This window comes from Ailuropoda melanoleuca, chromosome 3 (assembly GCF_002007445.2).
Source record: "Ailuropoda melanoleuca isolate Jingjing chromosome 3, ASM200744v2, whole genome shotgun sequence".
In the NCBI taxonomy this organism is placed as follows: domain Eukaryota; kingdom Metazoa; phylum Chordata; class Mammalia; order Carnivora; family Ursidae; genus Ailuropoda; species Ailuropoda melanoleuca.
In genome coordinates, this window is record NC_048220.1 from 52,104,005 (window position 1) to 52,125,025 (window position 21,021).

At 43.6% G+C, this 21,021-nt stretch overlaps 1 protein-coding gene across 1 annotated transcript in view; it reads left to right on the plus strand.

Moving 5' to 3' along the window:
- The first annotated feature begins 722 nt into the window (after positions 1 to 722).
- The window catches only part of CRHBP (corticotropin releasing hormone binding protein), an 85,511-nt gene continuing 65,212 nt past the window's right edge, over positions 723 to 21,021 (plus strand). The window contains exons 1-2 of the mRNA XM_034656400.1: positions 723 to 1,265; positions 1,659 to 1,778. The gene's annotated coding sequence lies outside the window, so the exon portion shown is untranslated. The remainder of the gene's footprint in view (positions 1,266 to 1,658; positions 1,779 to 21,021) is intronic.

The window sequence follows — 21,021 nt, forward strand, 5'->3', positions numbered from 1 at the left end:
CCCAGGCACCCAGAATATATCATTATTATATGCACTTGGGTACTCAGAGTTGACGAAGATTAGGCTATTTGAGCAACTTTTTCCACCACCAGTCTGTTTCTGAGCTGCTGGGAAAAGGAGGAGTTCACGGCCTGAAAATGAGTAAATAACTTTCTTGGAATCCAAGTCCTTTGGAGGCATATGCATTAAAGCTCAAAAGAGAAATAAATGATGCAGGACCTTCACACCCAGGACTCCATCCTGCTTTGCTTGAAAGTGAGGAGCCTTAGTCACAAGGAGGCAAACAGCAAACTCCGGGCAATCTAGTGGTCTAGAAAGATGCAACCATAATGAGGCTCTGCAACTTTGCATAGGTTTGTAACTTCACCTGAACCTGGCAGATCCAGTATTTCCGGCCAGTTCTTTGTGGAGAGTCTACGGCTTTCTGGACCAAGGGCAGGGCTCCCTGAAGATGTGATCAACTTAGCAGAAGTCTATCTTTTACTTTTCTTATTTGTAAGTAATCTCTACACCCAATGTGAGTTCGAACTCACAGCCTGGAGATCAAGAGTTGTGTGCTCTCCTGACTGAGCCAGCCGGGCACCCCCACGGCAGCGCCTTGAATGGGGGCATATCACTCAGGGTTCTTAATGGCAAGCAATGGAAGCCGAGCCTAGCTGCTGAAGCAGAAAAGGAATTCATTGAAATAAACATGAGTGGCTCTCAAGACTCTCGTGAGAGCTGTAGAGAAACCGTGCTGGAGGGGAATGTTCCATGAACTGTGTCCAAAACCACACTGCGGAATTGGCTGGTTGAGAGAACTCCCTCTGTGACCCACAAGCCCTGCAGACAGTTCATTGCACTGCTCGACTCTGCAGCCATTGCCAGTGCGGCCCAGTATGTATGGCCTGTCTGTACCAGGAACTCTCACCTCCTCTGTGGAGGAGGAGAGAGGGGGACGTGAGCTTGTGCTACAGATCAGGTTTCAGAAACAGAAAACTTGTGGGGTTGCCATCTTTGGAGGAGGCAGAATGGAAGGAGGAACCTTTGTCCTGGAAGACCCTGAGATGGGCACTGCTCTCTCCGCTTCTCCCCGTGGGAAGCCGGGAAGGGGCTGGTGGAAGGCTTTTGGAGTTCTGGGTTGTGTATCACAAAAGCAGACAAATGAGAAATCAGTGCTAATGTACTTCAAAGAACTTGGGGAATAATCAAGAGAAGTTTTATTACACAGACCTTGCTTGGAGGACGCTGAGGAGTGACGAAGCAACGGTACTTTGTGATCTGAGGTGATTTTTGGTTAATCTGCACATTTTTTTTAAAGCCCTGTATTAACTCTGATAAGATGTTCGAGGTCACTTGCAGAGAACCCATTGTTACTTCCTCTAAGTTTTCACTGCTGTTTTGTGGGGTAAGGTGCCCTAGAGAATAGGAAACAGTGCCCTCTCCTGTAAGAGCTTGGCATGTTTGTCCGTTCCGAAACAACATAGGAGAATTTCCTCACTTACATTTTGATTCCTGAGAACTTTTAATAGAACCTGTTAATTGACATGACACCTTTTTTCTGAAGAGTCATGTAAAAAAGACTTAACTAAGAAGCTACTTTAGATGTGTATTGTTTTGTAACAATTTACCCTAAATTTTGCTTGAAAACAATATGTATTGTCTCATATAATTTCTAGGGACAGGAGTTTGGGAGCTGTGTAGCTGTGGTTGTGCCTCGGGGCTTCCCAGAAGGTCATACTGCAGTCTACTCCAGCTGGAAGACCCTCTTCTAAGGAGCCTCGTCACATGCCTGGCAGGTTGGTGCGGTTTGTTGGCTGGAGGCCTCTCTTCTTTGCCACATGGATCTCTCGGTGGTGGTGGTGACTGACTTCCCCCAGAGCACATGATCCAAGAGGAAGCAAGGCAGAAGCCACAATGTATTTTATGCCCTAGTCTTTTTTTTTTTTTTTAAGATTTTATTTATTTATTTTGAGAGAGAGAGAAGGAACACAAGCAGGGGGAGGGGCAGAGGGAGAAGCAGACTCCCCGCTGAGCAAGGAGCTCTGTGTGGGGCTCCATCCCAGGACCCTGGAATCCTGACCTGAGGATAAGGCAGATGCTTAAGTGACTGAGCCATCCAGACATCCCTTTCTTTTTAAGATTTTATTTTTAAGTAATCTACACACCCTGCGTGGGGTTGGAACTCAAAAGCCGGTGATCAAGTCACATGCTCCACTAACTGAGCCAGTCAGGCGCCCCTATAATTCCTCTTCTTTTCGACTCTCAACTTTAGTCCTGATGTAGAGAGCAAGACGAAATACCTTTCTTTCAGCACTGAACTCAGGGATGTAGGAGACATCGCTGAAGGGAGAGAGAGGGAAAGTCTCCTCCCTGCAGTTCCTGGAGCAGAGACTGGCTTTCCTGACAGAAATGTGTGGCCACTCCCCTAAGGCTGTTTTTTTGGACTGCAAGGGTGAGGACAAGTGTGTAGTCACCATTCTCCTAGGAGTTCCTTGAGGGACCTTTGCCCTTTACGTCCTTGTCCTAATTGTTTTCTGAAGGATGAGAAACATGCAGGGCAGCCCGCTCACACACGTGAACACACAGCTGATCCTTAACCTGATTTTGGGGGGGGGTTGTTTTGTTTGTCTGTTGTTTGTTTTTTTAGAGAGAAATAGAGCATGATTGGGAGGGAGGGGCAGAGGGAGAGGGAGAAGCAGACTCCCCACCAAGCAGGGAGCCCGATTTGGGGCTTGAGCCTAAGACCCTGAGATCAGGACCAGAGCCGAAGGCAGACGCTTAACCGACTGAGCCACCCAGGCGTCCCTTTAAACTGATTTTGGAATAAAAAAATTGTCAAGGGAAAAGGAACTTCAAGGGCATTAACTTGAGGTTGTCCTTTTTCTCTTGTGACAAAGGAGGTCCAGTTAGTATGTACCTTATGGTTGGTTTAGTATTTAATAATAATATGTAATGTATTTTTCAGTAGTATTTGGGCATTTGTCCTGAATTACATAATTTCCCACAGACAATGTCCAGCACTGGGCAAATATGTGCTACTTAATAGTGTGTGCAAAAAGGGCTTTGCAAACTGGAAAGTACTTGAGGAATGTCAGTGGATACTACAGCCAAAAATCTATATTCAGGTGGTTCAAATGCTTTGTCAACTCTATGGTTTTTAAAAACACTTTATTTCATTTTTTTTATTATAAAAATAAAGTATAGCTATTACTGAAGATTTAAACTTACCAAAACCAAGAGTAACTAACATAAGCAGAAAAAAGAGAAATCACCCTGTAAAAACTCCTATTAACATCTTTGCATATTTCCTTTTGTCTTTTCTCTTGCATCTATAAAAACATAACATGATCATTTTGAATCTAGAATTTTACATGCTAAGTTTTAAAATTCAACATTATGGGGCGCCTGGGTGGCTCAGTCAGTTAAGCGTCGTTAAGCGTCTGCCTTCGGCTCAGGGCGTGATCCCGGCGTTGTGGGATCAAGCCCCACGTCGGGTTCCTCCACTGGGAGCCTGCTTCTTCCTCTCCCACTCCCCCTGCCTGTGTTTCCTCTCTCGCTGGCTGTCTCTATCTCTGTCGAATAAATAAATAAAATCTTTAAAAAAATAAAATAAAATAAAATTCAACATTATACCTTAAAAGACATTGCCTAATATGGAGATAAATTATAATTTTAAATACTGTACAATTAACAACCGATGTTTTAATTGAAAATACTTTTTTTTTTTTTTTTAGAGAGGGTAGGGGAGAAGCAGAAGGAGAGGAAGAGAATATTAAGCAGGCTCCACACCCAGCCCGGAGCCTCATGTGGGGCTCATCTCACAACCCTGAGATCATGACCTGAGCCACAATCAAGGGTCAGACACTTAACTGACTGAGCCACCCAGGTGCCTCTGAAAATACAATTTAACAGCAGCATTGAAAATTTAAAAAGCCATCCATCATTCATTAAATAACTATTAAAACTATTTGTATTTTCCTTCTTTTCTATATGTACACAGATTTTTTTCCCAATATAGCACACGTATGGTTATTTTGCTTTTGTCACTTTTTTTTTTTTTTGCTGAAAAAAAATTTACTTTCTGTAGTCTTTCTAATTCTACTTTTAAATGGCTGCTTAATTTTATTTTTTGTCAGACAAACATGGGTTTGAACTTCAGCATGTATAATCTAGTTATGTGATTCTGGGAAATTTCTTTGAATAGCAATAGTGCATTATAATTGACATACAATAAACCACACATATTTAATGTATACTTTGATAAGTTCTGATATGTGTATATACCATCTCTAGAGACAGTGAGAATATCTATTAGCCCCAAAAGTTTCCTTATGCACTCTTGTAATCCCTCCTTCGTACCCCACATAATTGTAGATTAGTCCATGTCCTTGCTATGAAAATGTCAGAACATTTGAATCAGGTTACATAAAAAGACAAAAACTGGAAACTTTGCAAGGAGGCAACTTGGCTTTCTGTATAACTCTGCCCTTGGCCCCAGAGGCTGACCCTCCTAGGATTTTGTGGCAGGCTCAATCCCAGTTAATGTGATGGCCAATTTTTCATGTATTTCCTTTCTTTCAGGCCCCAGGGTCAAGTCCCCACTTTAAACAGCTCTACTCTTTTTGCCTCCTACCTGTGGAATTGTACTAGCTTTTTTTTCCTCCAAAATAGCCCTTATGAACTCCCCCAATCTGAAATTTCCATTTCTCTAATTCTTTTGCACACTCGTAATCCTTTTAGCCGCAAGGGTTATGACTCATTCCAGAAATTGAAAAGAAAAACTGTAGAGGAGGCTGGGTGGCTCAGTGGGTTAACAGTCTGCCTTTGGCTCAGGTCCTGATCCCAGGGTCCTGGGATTGAGGCCCACATCAGGCTCCCTGTTACTTCACCCTCTGCCTACAGCTCCCCCTGCTTGTGCTCTCTCTCTGTGTCAAATAAATAAATAAAATCTTAAAAAAAAAGAAGAAGAAGAAAGAAAGAAAGAGAAAGAAAGAAAGAAAGAAAGAAAGAAAGAAAGAAAGAAAGAAAAACAAAACTGTAATAATTAATGGAATCTGTAAAGTGCTACCAGATGACCTTTCTGTGTTATAAACATATGTGTGTTTCGTGCCCACCCTGGGATTTCGTGTCACTTGTAAATTTGTGTTGCTAGCATGACAGGGTACTATTAAGGCTTCTGACATTATCTTTGTTTCTGAAAGGCTCCTGGAGGGCAGAGGCTGGGGCTGGTTTACATCACAGATAAGCCCCTGAAGGGCCAGGAGTCTTTACGTAATTTCCAGCATATTCTGGAAATTAGAGAGCTTCCAGATGCAGTTATGCAGTCGGACACTAAGGGGCAGCATGTACCAGAAGACACATCTAGCTCTGCTGAAGCCAAGCCCAAACCAAGTAGAAGCCATTTGTTTCTAAACCCCAAGAGCAAAGAATGTAGAGAGCACACTCTCATTTCTCGAATCAGATTATAATGTTACAATTTTAAATATCTATTCTATTAAGAGTTTTGCCTGCCAACTGAATTTTCCAAGTAAATTAATTTGTGATCCAATATGATTTATACATGCTTCTGAGATATACATAGTCTGCAAGAGTTACCCATTTGATTTCATTTATAACTTCAGTGGCTTAATCTGAAAATATTTAATTACAAATTCGGACTCTTTATATTCTTTGAAATGACTGTTGTCTGTCTCTTTCTCCATTTGATGAAACAAAAATTTTTTTGTGTGAAATAAAGGCATTCAAATAATTCTTTAGACAAACTCAGCAAGGCTAAACTCTTTGGAGATCTTACAGTTTCCCTTCTGGGTCATTTGCTCCCTAATCCATCCACCAGCAAAGGTTTCTGAGCATTGCCCTCATAGTGTTGGCTCTCGTGCTAAATGCTATAGAATGTGCAAAGATGGACCAGAAAACAGATCTGTCATCAAGGGACAGACTCAAAGCCTGGAGAGCGGGGAACAGATGGGCAGACTGAAAACAAAAACAACAGCCACCACCACCACCACCCTGATTACAGGAATGTGTGCTAAAAGAAATGATAAAAATGATAAAGAGATGCTCCAGTGGTAGGAGAGGACAAAGGTGGGAGGTTGGAAGTTGGGAAAGTGCTGGAAAACGTCCAAGAAAAGATAGTTGAACTGAGCTTCAAGGATAGACAGAACGAGCATTCCGAGAGTGCCAAGGCAAGGAAGAATGAGAGAGCACAGCATTCTGGTCGGTTTGTAGGCAGGGTCGGACTTGTGAATGCCCAGGGGTGAGGGCATTAATTTGCATTTTCAATAAACTAGTCTGACAGCAGAATGGAGATGGGAATGGAGAACAGAAAGCAGAGAGAGCAGTAAGGAAGCCTCCTCTATTTTGGTGATAGAGACCAAAATTATGAAGCCCGAGGTGGGGAAGAATAGAGAGAAATGGGTGAGTTCATTTGATGTTTTAAAATAGTGAGGAGGGGCGCCTGGTGGCACAGCGGTTAAGCGTCTGCCTTCGGCTCAGGGCGTGATCCCGGCGTTATGGGATCGAGCCCCACGTCAGGCTCCTCTGCTAGGAGCCTGCTTCTTCCTCTCCCACTCCCCCTGCTTGTGTTCCCGCTCTCACTGGCTGTCTCTATCTCTGTCAAATAAATAAATAAAAAATCTTTAAAAAAAAAAAAGTAATATAGTGAGGGCAGCAGGACGGCGGGTGGGGCTGGACGTCGGAATGGTCAGCGCAGCGGGAGCAGGGTTGGGGGGGCAGGGGCTTCACTTTGGTCTTAATTGAGCTTGAGGCGCTTGTGGAACATTGTGAGGTAGGAGTGGGGTCCAGCGGGCGGTTGAGTAGACAGCTCTGGAGCTTAGCAGAGAGATGTAGGCCAAGACATATGATTTGGGGAGTGATTGAAATTATAGGAGTAGCTGGAATCACGGCAGGGTGGTGGTGGGGTAAATGTTAAGCGTTGGAGAGGAAAGAGTGCATTTAGAAATGTGGAGGCCCAGAAAAGTGTGGTCACAAGACCGTAAGTATATTCTTGTATAGGAAGACCCAGCATAAAATAGCCCCAGTGTTCCCTGCATTCTATATATTTAACACCATCCTGAGAAAAATGACAAGGGGATGCCTGGTCTGTTACGTATCGGACTCTTGATCTCACCTCAGGTCTTGATCTCAGGGTCATGAGTTCACGCCCCGCATTGGGCTCCACACTGGGCCTGGAGCCTACTTAAAAAAATAATAACAACAAGATTTGCTCCCAAGAGCAATGTTCTTCTGTTATCCTTACACAGGGCCTGGCATAACCGAAATGCCTGATAAATATTTCTTGCCTATATGTAGGTATATTCATCCAGTGGGATAATATGCAACTTTAGTGAATGGGCTAGACATATGCTGATATAAAAAGATTTCTAGGATATGTTAAGTGAAAAAAATAAGGTGTACCACACGTTGATACTGTTAGGTATATATATGTTTAAGGACACATATGTAATATTATGTATCTTACATACATTGTATATATATTTTTTTTTCTGTAAGGGTAACAATAGCTGACACCTAGCATTTACTATGTTGCAGGCACATATTTTAATTCATTTAGTGCTTTCTGTTAGGTAGGTACTACTGCTATCCCATTTATACATACTCTATTTTCAGCGTTCTTCCCAGCCATCACCTTCCTAGCAACTGACTGCAATTTCCACTCATATTCCCCACCGCGGGGGTACAGAAGGCTTCCTCCTTGCCACTCCCTGCTTTCTCCTCTAATGCACACAGTGGGTGCCAGGCCTTCCTTGGGGGCCCTTGGGCCAGCACTGTGGGGTTTGAACTCACACCTGTTCCTTCTGATGATTAAAAACAGACACAGAGGCATTTCCAATTGAACCTCTTGTCGCTGGTAATTTTGGTCTTCTTGGGAACAGGTGTGCGTAGGTGAAACCCCGGGTATAAACGAGTAGAGTTTAATTATAAACACCTGTTGGCAGAGCCGTGCCCTGGCTGAACAGGTACGAAGTTGGGTATTTTCTTCATCTTCTATTTATTTTTAATCTATGTTTTATTTATTTTGATTTATTATTATTATTTTTTAACCTGCGATTTGGTATGACTCTGTATTTGGTGTCTGGTGGCTAACTTGCGAACACACCGGAACTGCTAGATTTGGGGGGAGCGGGGATTAGGGAGGAGAAAACTCCCCTGGGCAAGGTCTCCCGTCCAGCCTGCCCTAGCCGCCCAGAGCGCTGTACCGAAGAGCATGCGATGGAACAGGCGTCACCTGTGGGCTGGGGCGCGGGGAGGCAGTGTTCTCCTTTAACGCAAGTGGCGAGGCTTCCGCGCCTGCTTATTTTGAACAAGTGTTTTCCCTCCTGAGTTCGGTGGCCCGTCCCTGGAGCGTCCGTTTACCATGCCCGCTCAGCTGGGGTTGCAAAAAAACTAAGAGACAGCCCACGGAATGGGAGAATATATTTGCAAAGGACACCACAGATAAAGGACTGGTATCCAAGATCTACAAAGAACTTCTCAAACTCAATACACGAGAAACAAATAAACAAATCATAAAATGGGCAGAAGATATGAACAGACACTTTTCCAATGAAGACATACAAATGGCTAACAGACACATGAAAAAATGTTCAAAATCATTAGCCATCAGGGAAATTCAAATCAAAACCACACTGAGATACCACCTTACGCCAGTTAGAATGGCAAAGATAGACAAGGCAAGAAACAACAATTGTTGGAGAGGATGTGGAGAAAGGGGATCCCTCCTACATTGTTGGTGGGAATGCAAGTTGGTACAGCCACTCTGGAAAACAGTGTGGAGGTCCCTTAAAAAGTTAAAAATTGAACTACCCTATGACCCAGCCATTGCACTACTGGGTGTTTACCCCAAAGATACAGACGTAGTAAAGAGAAGGGCCATATGCACCCCAATGTTCATAGCTGCATTGTCCACAATAGCCAAATCATGGAAGGAGCCGAGATGCCCTTCAACAGATGACTGGATTAAGAAGCTGTGGTCCATATATACAATGGAATATTACTCAGCTATCAGAAAGAACGAATTCTCAACATTTGCTGCAACATGGACGGCACTGGAGGAGATAATGCTAAGTGAAATAAGTCAAGCAGAGAAAGACAATTATCATATGATTTCTCTCATCTATGGAACATAAGAACTAGGATGATCGGTAGGGGAAGAAAGGGATAAAGAAAAGGGGGGTAATCAGAAGGGGGAATGAAACATGAGAGACTATGGACTATGAGAAACAAACTGAAGACTTCAGAGGGGAGGGGGTGGGGGAATGGGATAGACTGGTGATGGGTAGTAAGGAGGGCACGTATTGCATGGTGCACTGGGTGTTATACGCAACTAATGAAGCATCAAACTTTACATCGGAATCTGGGGATGTACTGTATGGTGATTAACATAATATAATAAAATAAAATAAAATTAAAAAAAAAAAAAAGAACGTCAGGATTGGGATCTCCCCCCAGTCCTCTTGCCAGGAAGGGGGCAGATTCAAGCTCAACCTGGGGTGACTGAAAGTGCTCCTGCAGCGGGAGCTCACGAATTCCGCTCGGTGAGTCGCAGTGTCCTGTCGCGTGTGGTGGAGGGTGGATGAGGTCCGCGTCCACGGAGAGCCTCTCTGTACCGACGCCTCTGGCTGCCACCAAGAGTGCCGTTGGTCCCGAGGTTCCACAGCCAGGGCAAGCGAACGCTGGAGGCCTTTGTTTTCTGTGTGCCCTTGATCCTTGAACAGCACAGGTTTGGGCTGCGTGGGTCTTCTTTGTGTGGGTCTTTTACAGCGCGGGACCATGAATGTATTTGCTCTTAGCGTTTTCTTCATAGCGTTTCCTTTTCTCTAGCTTACTTTATTGGAAGAATATAGTATATAATACCTAGAAGACACAAAACATGTGTCAGCTGCTGTCGATGTTACCAGTAGGCTTTCTGCCCACGGCAGGCTACTAGCAGTTGAGTATTTGGGAAGTCAGACAGTCATAAGCTGTAGGCAGCATTTTCGTCTGTGTGGGGGCTCGGCACCCCAACCCCCATGTCGCCGGAAGGTTATCTGTTCATAGGCGTGTCCCCTTCTCCATGTTGCCTGTGGCTGGGGTTTCCAAGGGTCGTAAATGATATTTCGGCTTTCCTCAGTTATGCAACATTCTGGTGCAGCCAAGACACAACTAGTTATATTAGGAAGGAGAGTTAATGACTAGTGGCACGAGTTATAGCTAGAGCTTCGTCTACCTGTTGTAAAATTAATATCACGTATTGGGCCAGAAATGAAGCCCGGGGTACTTTATGCTGTGGTGGCAAGTTTTCTAGTGAATGACAAATCCTTAGCTTTATCAGACCAGCACAGGCTGATTGCGAGGGACAGAAAGGGTGTGTCTAGCCAGTGACCGGGTGGGTAGCAAAGAGGTTCACATCTCAGAATAGCCAAGAGTTCAATAAGCCTACACATGAGGGCGTACACTGGAGTGGTCGGGAGCTCATGCCTTCTGAGCAAAACCCTTCACTGTGATGTTATGCAGCCACCTCGAATTGCCTTTAGCAGAGCGTGTTGTCCTTGCATGATGTTATTTGTCCAAACCCTGTATTGACTCCAGTATTTGCAACTACACACGCTTTTCTCCTTTACCCTCTATAGGAAAACCTTAAAGTAAAAAAAAATAAAAATAAAAATAAAGTAAGTCATCTCTATGCCCACTGTGGGGTTTGAACTCACTACTGTGAAATCAAGAGTCACATGCTCTACCGACAGGTGGAGCCAGCCAGGTGCCCCTACAGTAAAAAAATTTTAACATAGTAATTCTTCACAGTTGGCTACTGGATTATATAAAATTTAGAATAAAAGGCTCAGCAGGTCCAACTTGGCACATTGATTTATTCAAGTGAAATCTATCATTGGTTTTGATCAAGTTGATCTTGATCAATTAAAATTTCCAGCCTTTTAATGGCTGGCATCTGTTGAGAGGGCAACAGGAATTCCTGGAGGAAATGAACTACTTTTAGAAATATTTCTCAGCAACCAATAATCATAGGACCAGTGAATGCTTCACAGTCCCACCCATTCTGAAGCCTGACCTCTTCCATGGGCTCCTTGCTCTACATTCCACCCCTGTAATGCAGTCATCCTTCTAAGATCTACCCTGTATCAGGTGCCTCGTTTTTGTGTCTGCTGTTGTGCTAGGTAAGGCTGCAGATAAACTATTGTTTGTTCCATCCAAGATTTGGGACATACTTAAAAATTTTTTCATTATTCATCTGAAATTCACATTTAACCGAATGTCCTGTATTTTCATTAACTAAATCTAGCAACCTGGTGCTAAGCACTTTTCAAAGTGTTGATGTCTCCCCCAACTTCTTGGGGAGATATTCTTCCCATTTTATAAATAAGGAAATTAAAAAATGTTAAATGCTTTACGCAAACTCCCACTGTTGGTAAATGGTAGAGCCACCTACTCTCCCCCTGTGGGCTTTAAAGTCTGCTTTGTTCTGAGTGTCTGGTCCTTGACCTTGACCTTTGAAGTTGTGTAAATGCTTTTTCAGAACCCGCAGCTCATGATAAGATGCTGTTCAATCTTCTTTTTTTTTTTTTTAATTTTATTTTATTATATTGTGTTAATCACCATACAGTACATCCCCAGATTCCGATGTAAAGTTTGATGCTTCATTAGTTGCGTATAACACCCAGTGCACCATGCAATACGTGCCCTCCCTACTACCCATCACCAGGCTATCCCCTTCCCCCACCCCCTCCCCTCTGAAGTCCTCAGTTTGCCTCTCACAGTCCATAGTCTCTCATGTTTCATTCCCCCCTCTGATTACCCCCCTTTTCTTTATCCCTTTCTTCCCCTACCGATCCTCCTAGTTCTTATGTTCCATAGATGAGAGAAATCATATGATAATTGTCTTTCTCTGCTTGACTTATTTCACTTAGCATTATCTCCTCCAGTGCCGTCCATGTTCAATCTTCTTGGTGTTTAGATCTAAGCCAGAATTACATGGCCCTGAGGCAGAAGGCTAGACTCATTTAGAACTGGTCCTTGGTTTAAATCCACCTGCATATGGTCTCTTGGAAATTGTCCTTAGATACTAAAAGGGAAATAAAAAATTGAAAGTAAGGGGTGCCTGGGTGGCACAGCGGTTAAGCGTCTGCCTTCGGCTCAGGGCATGATCCCGGCATTGTGGGATCGAGCCCCACATCAGGCTCCTCAGCTGGGAGCCTGCTTCTTCCTCTCCTACTCCCCTGCTTGTGTTCCCTCTCTCGCTGGCTGTCTCTATCTCTGTCAAATAAATAAATAAAATCTTTAAAAAAAAAAAAGTTGAACGTAAATAAAAGGAAAATGCAGTTTCAGTTGTCATGAACCTCAAAGCCTGGGAGTTAGAAATTTTCTTTTTCCTTGTAGTGCCAAAAGAAATTTTCTTTTTCCTTTTAGTGCCAAAAGATAATGCAGGACCAAGCAATGAATTCGTGGTCATGGTGGCAGCTCTGACTGTTGCTTGTAATGGTTACTTTGTAGAATAACTGAAGAAGAAAGGAAAATACAAATAAGTAGTAAGCTTATCTAAGGGCAGAAATATAGCCATAGTTGTTTGCTTCCTGTTCCTCTATAGTCTTCAGACCTGTAGTTACAGTAATGCCATCTATAGATATAATATACATATAATTAATTACTAGTATTATTAAATTATGTGTACCTTAATGCATTGATTTAAATACTCCAAATCTTATATGCCGTACTGGAAATTTTCCTATATTACTAAGGAGGTTTATGCTTTTTTTTTTTTTTAATCTGTCAGAGAGCAAGCACCACAAAATTTAGCAGCTTTCAAATGAGACTAAAGCTTAGCAAACTTCTAAGAGACATTTATCACCCTTAAATTGTATTTGGAACTTCTTAGCCTATTAACGAAATTAAGTGGCTCTCCCCCCTATCTGTGATGGTCAGGAAAGGGTCAGGAGAGGGTCAGGAGAGGGTCAAGCGGGTGCACTCAGGGCTCGGTATCCAAGCCAAGAGAGCCGAAGCCAGCAACTCTTGAAGGCTGCTGTGTAAATTCCTTCCCTTGCCCCTTGGGTCCCCTAATTCTGGGGCAAGTGTTCCACAGGGCTCCCCTAGTGCTTGCCCTGGGGTTAAGCTTCAGTTGCCTGCGCCTGCCTGGGAGGCTGCCTTGCTGTCACACCTTCTCTGTGCTCCCTCCCTTTCTTTGTCTCACTGCATCCCCCCACCCTGTGTGTCTGCACTCTCAGGTAAACAACCTTGCATGCAAGTCCTTGTCTCACTGTCTGCTTGGGGGAAACCAGACGATGACTGATCTCTTGGAGATTTTTAGAAAGAAAATGGTGTAATGAAAGGTATACTTTTTCTTTTTATAAATTTATTTTTACTTTTTTAAGATTTTATTTTTAAGTAATCTCTACACCCACCATGGGGCTCAAACTCACAGCCCTGAGGTCAAGGGTTGCATGCTCTACCCACTGAGCCAGCGAGGGACCCCTATATTTATACTTTTAAACACATAGCCCTGGCTGCTGTGTGAAGAAAGGGCCATAGAGAGGGCCAGTGCAGAAGAGGGAGACTAGTTAGGAAGCCATCCTTGTGTTCTGAGCAAGAGACAATGGTGTCTCAGCCCCAGAATCAAGCAATGGAGATCAGTTTTTTTTTTTTTTAATATCAGTTTGTTAAGTGCTTTGGAGGTGGGAGTGATAGGACATGCCAGTGGACTGGTGAGGAAGTGCAGAATATATCTGTTCTCCCTTTCTTTCATATATTAGAAGCCTAATTTGTGCAGGGTAGCAATGTGCCCAGCTCTATTTCCCAGCCTACCTTGCAGCTGACGTGGAGCTTATAACACAGTTCTGGACACTGAGACATAAGCAGAAGTCTCCTGGGAATTTCTGGGAATGTTTTGTTGTTTGCATATCGGTTCTGTGCCTTCCACCTTGTTAATTCCTTCCCTGTCTTCCCGTTGGAATGTAAATGCGAGGCTGGAGGTGAGGTTGCCAGCTTGCAACCATGAGGATAGTGAAGGAAAACAGTGAAGAACTGGGACGTTTTTGGCGCTGAGGAGGCACTCCATGGCCCTGGTCTGCCTATTTCTGGTCCTCTCATTATGTGAAAAAAGAATGACTGTTCTCTGCTTAAGTTGGATTCTGTTACTTGCAGCCCAACACAGTCTCTAACGTTCAGATTTTTGGTCAAGCAAATTTAGTAAGTGGGAAAGGCTGGGAGAGGAGCAGCTTTGTGGTGGGGACCCTTGGGGGAATAGCTCCATTTAAAATGCCTATTGGACATCCAAGTGGACATATTATGTGGGCAGTTGGGTAGATGACAGTCTAGAGCTCTGGGCAAAGAGAGGAATTAGAGACTGGGATGTGGAAGTCATTAACATGTAAATGACGCTGCGCCACAGGCCTGAGGAGATCACTTAGGATGAGAATGTGGATAGGAAAGATGAAACGGCCAACAGTTTGCTGTCAGGAAAAAGAGGAGCCAGCCAATCCTACAGCAAAGGCATGGTCAGAAAGATAGTAGGAAAACCAGGAGAGTGTGGTGCCTCAGAAGCCTCGAGAAGAAAGTGTTTGAAGAAGGAAAGTAGGTAAAACCTATAATCCACTAAGAGAAGGAGTCAGGTGGGAATGGAGAACTGACCACTACATTCGGCAAGGTAGAGATCATCAGAAGCCTGATGAGAGTGATTTCTCTTGCAGAAGTGTCTACCCCCCAGCCTGGCAGACAGTAGATGCTCAATAAATATTTGTTAAGTGAACAGATGAAAGAACCTGCCAGTTGTTGATTTCCTCATGCTAAGACCTATCATTTTTTGCTTTACATAATATTTTTGTCCCTCTCAAGCCAGTTCTGAGCAGGCAGGACAGGGAGAATTTAGATGTCAGAGCATTCAAGAGAAATGTTTACTCTTGGTGTTTACTCCTGTCCCTCGAAAGGTTGGGGGAGAATGAGAAGAAAAAAGTGGACCACATATTTCAGAGGTGTTCAGACTTTTTTCTTACGAGATGGCACTCTGTTTACGCAAGAGAAGATCTGAACGTTTCTCCGGGGCTTTTAAACATTTTGTTTTAATTTGGGCCGAAGTTTGTATATTCTAAAATGAGTCACCAAAACATGAAAAGTAAATTCAAAATTTTCTTCCTGTCCAATTCAAGGAAGCACATTCTCAACATAGAGAAATAAATGAAAAAAAAAAAAAAAACAATGTTCATTTCATGCTGTTTCTAAAAATCAATCAAAAAGGAGGAAAAGCAATTTATGTGTGAAATTAGGTATCAAATGAGTAAGGATTACGTCATGCACCAAAAGCTCTTTCCTAGTGAAGGGGGGTGGGGCTGGCTTTCGTGTGTGTGTGTGTGTGTGTGTGTGTGTGTGTGTGTGTGTGTGTGTGTTAGGTGTCCACAGTAAGTTTGTAGGAGGCAAAACTGATTACTTCTTATGCCCACAGGCAGTGGCCTGTGCATTTGCTGCTGTTTAAATCAACCTGAAACAATATTCAAGGGTCGTCCCTGCATTGGCACATTCTAATGTTTAACATTCCCCCAATGTTCTTTTTTTTTTTTTTTAAAGATTTTATTTATTTATTTGTCAGAGGTTGAGCACAAGCAGAGGGAGCAGCAGGCAGAGGGAGAAGTAGACTCCCCACTGAGCAAGGGCCAGATGCAGAACTCGATCCCAGGACCCTGGGATCATGACCTGAGCCGAAGGCAGACACTTAACTGACTGAGCCACCCAGGCATCCCTTCCCCAATGTTCTTATTGGAAGACAAGACTTACTGGAGACAGTAGCCTAGGTCTGATTGGGGCCCTGCCCTTGAAATGTGGCTGGCAATACAAATAGCTAAAAATAGTGGGGTCCAGGAAGGCCTTCCAGAGGCAGAAGCCTGGAGTTGAGTCTTTGAAAAGGGAAAGAAATGGGAAAGTTAATTAAAGAGAATTTGGGTAAAGTCATGGAAGTGTGAAGCGAAGGGACATTTTGAGGGCAATGCAAGTGGTTTGGTGCCCCCAGCGTGTAGGGGTGGGAGAGCAGGAGATGGGGCTGGAGAGGCCGACAGGACTCATAATCAGAAAGGGCCTTTGGTGCTAAGGTGACAAATTTGCAATTTATCCTGAATGTTATGGGAAACCATTTTATAATTTTATGCATATTTGCTTTTTACTTAAAGCAGTTTTGTTGGTTTCTAAACTCTCCCATAAATTTTTCAATCTTTAAAGCAGTGATTTTTGTATCATAATTTGACATTACACTCACACTTTAATATATATATTCATATATATTAAAAATATATATGACTAAGGTCCATCTTCCACAAAGATTCTGATTCATTTGGTCTGGGGACGGGGCCCAGGCATCAGCATTTTTAAACGAGCACCAGTTGATTCTAAACACCACCAGGGTTGAAAATCACTGCTTTTGTGGTGATTCACTTAAACAATCAGATCAACATCTGACTGAGAAGTATCTAGAACGGCAGCTGTTGCAACTTTAATGTGTGTGTGACTCACCTAGGCATCTGATTCAGCTTTAGTAGGTCTGGGCCATGGGCCTGAAATTCTGCATGTCTAACAAATTCCCAGGTGATGCTGACGGTGTTGATGGAGGTGGTCTTGACTCTAGGGTGAAGAGGAAAGAGTGAAGTGTCATTTTGGAAGCAGGCACCTGTAAGATAGTCCTGCTGGCATATTCCCTTTGGAAGAATATAAGACAACACAGACATAAGGCTCAGAGAGGGCTGGGGAAGAGGTGAGAGAGGTGGGAGAAACCAGAACAGAGTGTTCCCTAGGGTCCTGGGGGAGGGGGAGGGGGAGGTGGAGGGAAAGGGTGCTCCAGTCGACCTGGGTCAAAGGTCTTGGGCAAGCCCTTGAACTTCTTTCCGCCTCACTTTTCTGGCCAGCATCAACACTGGGATTCCCAGGCCCCACCCCAGTCCTGGTGACTCGAAGGGGGAAGGGGGAGGAGGGGGGGCAGCTTCTGCTGGTGATGATTATTACGCGGGCTTCAGTGTCAGACCTAGAGCTCCTGGGGTTATAATGAGATTGCAGGTGCCTGGGATGCCACGAGCGCTCAGGAAGTGGTAGCATCAGGTTGAAGACCGTGGTAATGGTGACACGGGAGACATCTGTGGTCTGGCCTAGAGTTTGCAGCTCGTGGGTTTTATCCAACCCGCTCTCTCAAGTTGGTGCCCACAAGAGATTCCGGCCAGATGCTTGTGGTGGGAAAAGGCTGTTCAGCCCTTGACTTCTCTAGATTTCTCAGAGAGTTTCTTTTCCAGAGACGGACTGCAGGGCGCCTGGGTGACTCAGTCAGATTTGGGATCAGGCCCTGATCCCAGGGTTGTGAGATGGAGCCCTGCCTGGGGCTCTGCACTCAGCGGGGAGTCTGCTTGAGCTCTCTCTCCCTCTGCATCTCCGTCCCCCCTCACGTGAGTGCTCTTTCTCTCTAAAGTAAATAAATCTTAAAAAAAAAAAAAAAAGAAGAAGAAGATGATGGACTGCTATGCAGTCATTATGTTTTCAAAGAACATCTACTCTGATGGGACGCGTCTACTATATAATACCAACTTCAGTATTTGGTATGGTCCCAAATGGGTTTTAAAAAGTGCTTCAGCATGAATTTTTAAATTTTAAAGTTCTTGTTTCTATAGCAGGGCACAGGGATACAAGAGCACCTGGCTCCTGGCGTCTCAGACACACCAGGTTGGGCCACTCACCAGTGACGAATCCAAAGGCAGAGAGTCGAGTGGTGGTGAAACAAGAAAGGAATTAATTTAGTGAGGCCAGCACTCCCAAGACAGCGGACTAGTGTCTTAAAGGCTGTCTCCAAAGTGCTGAAAATACTGCCTGATTTATAGAAGGGAAATACGGGACAGAGGTGGGCGGGTCCGTGCAGGTGGGCAGTGAAGGTCAAATCGGTCATTGTCCTGGGGTCAGTCACGCAGTCGTGGTCTTGCAGGCTGAGAGCAGTCCTTGTAAGAGATGCGCTGGGAAGAAGAACTTAATCAGAAAATGCGAGGTTAAAATAAGGTAGCTGAAGTCCTCTTTCATTTCTACTTGCAGTTTTTCATTTTCTTTATCCCAGTCAGGAGAAGGGCTCCCTTACAAAGGCAAGGCCTGGGATGGGGTGGAAAGTACCAGTTGCCTGAAAACCACTTCCCTTTCTCACTTTTGTTTTTAAGAAACTGAGCCATGGAGGCAATTTTATGAAGTGCCTCCAAGGAACATGTCGAGAGACGTCTTGAGCCCTGGAGGAGAAAGAGGGGTTTGCGGTTTGCAGAGGAGTATGGGCCTCATGGTGTTCAGGTGACCTCTCCCTGGAATTTTCCTCTAACGTCTAACCTTCTCTCAGCCTCTGCATCTTTCACGTTTATCACTCCTGGAGGTCGGCGAGGAGCTGAGTCTGCGCTCTGGGCTTTCTTCCATCTCTTGCAAGTCTTGCAGTGTGTTCTCCAACTTTCCTTCAGACTATAACACCTATTGTCTTGAGCCCTCAACCAAAATTCTAACAGCTGGGTACATACCCCTTGAAAAAAGATTGGAAGGAAGCCCACCAAGGTGTTCACTGTGACGGCGGCATTATAAGCAATGTTAATATTTTCTTTGTACTTTTACCTAATTTCTGAGGTTTCAGCAGTGAACACTGGTCAGAAAATACTGCTGTGCTCTTGATTTTTATTAGGAAATTCCTGCTACTCTCGCTCCCACATCTTTATTCCTCCCTTACTGCCGACTTACGAGAATGTCTTTCTCTCCAAGAGGGAGTCCTCAGCTCTGTACTGCCTTACTTTTCTTTCTAATCTGGGCACCTGTCATGGCACCCACAAATCGGAGAAGTTAAGCACATGCTTTTTTAAGTGAACCTGTCTTTTTTTTTTATTTTTTGAAGATTTTATTTATTTATTTGACAGAGAGAGAGAGAGAGAGAACAAGCAGGGGGAGCTGCAGGCAGAGGAAGAGGGAGAAGCAGGCTCGCTGCAGAGCCAGGAGCCGACCCCCACACCTGGAGATCATGACCTGAGCCAAAGGCTGAGGCTTCACCATCTGACCACCCAGGCGCCCCAAGAAATGATCTTTTTAAAGGGTTATTGGCAAAAATCTCTATCAAAAATTCCCAAGTGATAGTAATTTGGTCATCACATGTTATCAAGTACTGTCAAAGAGCAATGGAAAGTTAAGGTCCAAGAACATTTTAAAACCCCTGATGTCCACGTAAGCAGTTTCACTTTTAGAGGCTCCCTTTTCATACGTGTGGGTATGCTACGACTTTGCGAAATGAATGCATCTTGCAAGGGAGGCGAGTGCTTTGGCGTTGGCCACAGAATCATCTGACGGTCCATTTATTAGCTTGCATTAAAACCTTTTTTTTTAAATTGGAAGATAATTTAAAAACAAACAAGAAACATCCCAGGATTTAAAAAGGGTGGGGGTGGGGGTCCTGGTTGTTTCTTGCCCCTCCCACCCTCTCCGTCCCAACTAATCCATCAGGCTTGCTTTGATAGTTGCCTTTTCCGGTGTCATATAAATGGAATCATACACTACATAGCTTTGGAGTCTGGCTTTTTGCACTTAGTGTGACACATTTGAGGTTGCTGATTTTGTATGTATCAGTAGTTTGTTCTTTTTTGTTGAATAGTCTTTTTCATTATACGGATATACCACAGTTTCTCTATTAACTAATCAAAGGACATTTGGGTTGTTTCTAATTTTGAGTGACTGTGATGAAATCTGCTATTTACAGGTTTTTGTATGGACGTAAGTTTTCATATCTCCTGTACCTAAGAGGGGCTTGCTGGGCAATGTGGTATCCTAGATTTTTGTTTGTTTGGTTTTTTTAGATTTGTAACTTTATTTATTTATTTATTTATTTATTTAGAGAGTACACATGTGAGCTGGGGTGCGGGGTGGAGGGGCAGAAGGAGAAGGAGAGGGAGAATCTTAAGCAGGCTTCACGCTCAGCACTGAACCCCACACAGGGCCTGATCTCACAACCCTGAGATCCTGACCTGAACTGAAATCAAGAGTCAGACGCTCAACCGACTGAGCCACCCAGGAGCCCCTTAACATTTTATTTTTAAGTAATCTCTATACCCAGTGTGGGACTTGAACTCACAAACCCCAAGATCAAGAGTTGCTCACTCCACCGAGGGAACCAGCCATTATAGATTTTTAAGTTAAAACTTATGAAGCGGTGTCTCCCTGTGGTTTCAATTTGGATTTTCCTGATGACTAATGATGTTGAACACTTTTCATATATTTGTTTGCCATCTATATGTCTTCTTTGGTGAGATATCTGTTCAAATCTTTGACCCATTAAAAAAGTTGGGTGGTTTATATTTTTATTCTTGAGTTATGAGAGTTCTTTATATATTCTAGATTATAAGATCTTTGTCAAAAATGTGTTCTGTGAATATTTTCTTCCTTTCCATTCTCTTAACATTATCTTCCACTGAGTAGAAATTTTTAATTTTAAAGAAGTCAAGTTTATTATTTTTTAAGAGTGTATTTGAGAGAGAGAGAGAAAGAGAGCACACGAGTGGAGGGGAGGGAGAGGCAGAGGGAGAGAAGGAGAAGGAGAGTCTCTGATCCATGGGGAGACCAATGTGGGGCTCAGTCCAGCACCCTGAGATCATGACCTGAGCCAAAGTCAGACACTTAACCCACTGAGCCTCCCAGGCAGCCCTGAAGTGTATCATTTTTAAAAAATGGATCATGCTTTTGATATTTTATCAGAGAAGTCTTTGCCTAACTCAGTAGTTTTCAAATGGAAGACAGCTCCTCTACCCCAAACATTTGGCTATGTCTGAAGACATCTTTTACTGTTAGACTGAAGATCTAAAGCCCCTCTTAAACCCTCTGTCTCCTAATACAGTCACATCGGGGATTGGGGCTTCAACATATGAATTGTGAGGGAACAAAATTCAATAGCAGAGTCTGTCTGTAGGATTAATTCCTAAAAGTGGAATCGATTTTTTTATGTCAAAGATATTTAAATTTAAATTTCTTATTTATGGTGTCAAATTTCTTTTTATTTTATTTTATTTTATT